Consider the following 4,352-nt stretch of genomic DNA (forward strand, 5'->3'; position numbering starts at 1 on the left):
TCCAGGGAAGATCACAGAGACATCAACAAGTTGCATTAAAATCTATGTTGATGTCAGGTTTTGATGGGACTGGCTGCAAGGCAAAGCCTGCTCTGTGCGCACCCCACACGCACACTGAGTGAATTTAATCGACGGCAACCACAGGCGTGTTTCCAAGTATTTCACTGGTTTTGTATATTTCTTTCAGGAAAGAGGTTCTCAAGTTCTCAGGGACCTCCCAGAGGTCAGACTGCAAAACAATCAACTTATTTCTAATTATGTTTAAATCCCTTTAAGTCAATAATGATCCTTTTTTTGACAAGCATTTGACTAAATCCCTCTGAGATTGAATGAGCTCTGAGATCATCCCATCCTTCTTATTTTAATGTGTAGCCCTCTAAAGGGATACTGCACCCAAAATAAGAGGGTAACAATCTGACCCCATAAGGACTTAAATGCTGGCTGTCAAATATTTGTGGTTTTTCACAGTAAATAGCTGTGATCATCTTGGATTCAAATTAGGATTTCAAGTTTTACATAACTTCCCGAACCATTCCTACAGGATAAGACTCATACTTAGTATATTTTATCCTCCTGCCTAAACCTGCACCAACAAACCTGCATGGTCAAGTTTAAGTGTAGTTGCATGCATTGGTTTCATTAAAATTTCATGACTTCGAAAGCCTCGTCCATCCAAACACATTACTCTTTATGTCGATACAGTGTTGATGTGTAATGCTGAAGCAGCAGGCATTCGATATGTACTCGCTTTACAGTGAAAGTGCCAGTAACACACATATGCACTGTTGCAATGCAGCATGACTACGCATTAGTAGCAGTAAACGGAACAAAGTGTTCACAAAAAGAATTCTGAACCACTAATGATTTTTTTTTTTTTTAAACCAAGATGCAGAGCTAATCTTAACATATCATTTTAAAGCTCATTTTGATATATATACAAAAAGAAGTTTGAAAGACAAAACCACAAACTGATGTGCAGATTAAGATAAAGGAGTCCCTGACACAACAAATGTCTTTTTGGTGAGTTAGAAATACTAACTTTGCTCACGGCGGTTGGAGCAGTATGAGTTTTATGCCGACATTCATGTCTCAGATTCAAGCAGAGTAATGAAGAAAACTGCAACTTTCAGCTCATATGTCCTCTTCCCCGTCCTGAGGTGGGGGCTGTTTAGATATGAGGCTGCAGAAACCTGGTTGTTGCAACTATTTGCCATTTTGCCACTTATTTCCAAAAGTTGAGGAAATTGCCTGCAGAGAGAAACCTTGGAAATGTCACTGATGATAAACCCACATCCAAATTATTCTTCTAATAAATATACCACACCTGCAGAGACATGTATTGAGATGCTGCAATGGTGGAAATAACGAGCAACAACAAACACTATGCAGGACATCAAAGTTTAAGCACATATAGTGTCTCTGATATAAACCGACAAAAAAGATAAGCAGTTGAACATGAGGGAAAATGATAAAAATAAAGTCCCTTGAAGTCCCCTAAATAATGGCATTGCTCTCTAGAGAGCATGCAGTATTCAGCATTATGTTGCCATAAACAATGTTTCATCCGTTTTCCATTAACTATCATCATACTGCTCAATTTCCTGGTGAATTAATCTCAAGAGAATCTTTTGAAAAGCTGCACTTTTAAGTACAAATAAAGTGTCTTAAAATTATTTTAAATGCTCCATACTAATTCACAGAAAGAGCGGTCTTGTTAGTTCATTAAGTACCTCTTTCTCTCTTCCATCTTCTGTATATTTAATCTTTAATTAAATCAATAGCAGCTCCTTGAAAGCTAATTAGCAGGCTCTTAAAGTATAGAAAATGTTAATGAAGAATCTTGAATGCACACGCACACACGCAACCATGCATCGATGCACGCATGCACACACGCATGCACGCACATACACACGCACACACACACACACACTTTATCGGCTGTTTAAAGTGGAAATAAAGTGGGCTTAAATTCGACAGATTTGTCTTTGAACGCATCGTCTCCATCCTGGGGAAATGGGGCGACCACATGGGAATGAGATACAGTGCAGCCTTGTTTTGCAGTGTGCAGCTCTCTGAAATACGTCTCTCTGAATGGAGGGTCAGAAATGTATCTGTGTTGAGTTTTTCTGGCTTTTTCTAATATTTCAGTTAAAGGTTCATTCAAATTTTGCAGAAAACTTTGTTTTTTGCAACACTTTGAGTAACTACAATGCTTTATGTTAAATGGTGGAGTCTCTAAAGTGTTTCTCTCCCCAGTGGACACGGGACTGGTCAACTGGTGAGTCTGATACGAAAACAAATATGTTTTAGACCTGCCAGAACTAGACTAGACAGAACTAGTGCTTTTTATGACCAGATAGACCTATAACAACAACAACAACAACAACAACAACAACAACAACAACAACAAATAGAAATTAAAACATGATGATACTTTCAGGTGTCTGGAAAAACCTAAAACAAGAAGAGAACACACACATATAGAAAAGGGGGCTCCATAGTGTATATTATACTATCTAGCTGAGACCTACTGTAGATGTCTTGTAGGGCTGAAATAATATCACATAATTTTAATAATAAAAAAAAGAATCTTTTTAAAATTCAATTTCTGTTTATTGAGGTTTTCGTACAAAACCTGGTTATTGCACAATCCAAAAATATATCTGTTTATAAATGCATTTACAAAAACTTTAGACAACTAAAAAAGATGTCATGTCACTCAATATTCTTCTTCCCAGCAACAGGTCACAAACCAGCCGCATTAGAATAGAAACATTTAAATAAAACACACAAAAACGTATTTTATACATTTAATATTGAGTCACCTGTCGAGAGATGACAGGAGATGAGGGGAGGTAGAGATGCAATATATAGAGATACAATTTAAACACGTACACACTTATAACAGTGAACACAGTCTGAAAACACCTGATCACTACAAACACACCTCTGTACTCTGCAGTCACAGTTTATTACTCTCTTCCAAATGAACAGATCCTAATTTGCCTCTCAGTGGTCAGAGAGCCGTTGCAGTAGCACCATGTGGTCACAGCGAGACTCTAATAAATCCCGTCGCATCTTTATTTGACAGAATAATCTACGACTTAGGGGTAGGTGAAGCAGGATGAGTGTGCACATTATAGCCTCCTGGAGATTGACCAAGAAGGAACCAGATATCTTTATTGCCTCTCCAATGCAAACACTCAAAAGATCAAACTTACAGCCCCTCCCTGTTTGTGAAGCGCAGAACAAAGGGCATTATTGTATTATTATCATATCCACAATGCAAAAAAACATTCCCCTCAGGACTTAATGTTTTTTATTAACCTTGTGTCTTACATCAATACACATAATACAGCTTTTAAATTCAACTTTAACCTGAAATCCGTGCCTTTCTGCAGTTCGTATTGATCAATGCAACAAGCCTGTTTAACAGCACTGGTATGTATTTATATTGATTTTTAAAACATGGATACCTGCTTCAAATACATTTGGGATTTCTAAGGATCAATATAGTAGTTTTGCTTATTTGGAGTTCACCTGGCAATTCCAGCGTGATGATAGAAACATTTCAGCATTCACCATCATCATGTCCCCAGAGGAGGATCCCTGTTCAGTTTTCCACTCGCCTCGCCGCAAAATGTCAACGTTACACACAATATATCATATTTTAACAGGTACATTACCGTTGTGGCTATACTTTTGATTTGTGATGTTATGTTTATTGTGTTTTTTTTGTTTTGATTTACATCTTTAGTAGCAGTAAATGAGCTCGGGGCGGCGGGGTGGAAGTTTGTTTTTCATTCATTAATGGGGTGCATCACTGATAAATCTTAAATTAATGACCACAGTGAGCGCGATGGCTACCCTCTCACACTAATCCATCATCATTAAAGTTATTAGAGACTGAATACTTATTAGCTCATGTTTTAATATAATTTGATGGATACTCGTGAATCCAACACTTGGCATGAATGAAAATTGAAAATATATAACGTGCGTGCAGGCGGGAGATTTTATAGACTGACATTTGGCTCTTTTATGGTCTTTTCTACTTTATACTATAAACTGATTTTGAGATGAATGATAAAAAACATTTATTACGGTGATGTTAGAAGGTGGAACAAGTCCCTTTTAATCTTTCTCTCTGCATGTTGTAACTTGTGCTGCTGCCTCTACGTTACTCTAAAAGCATTCAATTGAGACTGTTGCCGTGTTTGAAATGTATATGGAAATGTTCCAACGTTTTTGTCTTTTCATAGGATTTCTTAAGAAGAAGGGAACTTGAATAATGCCAGCCTTATCCTGTAGCCATAAAGTAAAAGCCTCGAATGCACCAATGTCAAAATGTC

Source organism: Cottoperca gobio, chromosome 22, assembly GCF_900634415.1.
Source record: "Cottoperca gobio chromosome 22, fCotGob3.1, whole genome shotgun sequence".
In the NCBI taxonomy this organism is placed as follows: domain Eukaryota; kingdom Metazoa; phylum Chordata; class Actinopteri; order Perciformes; family Bovichtidae; genus Cottoperca; species Cottoperca gobio.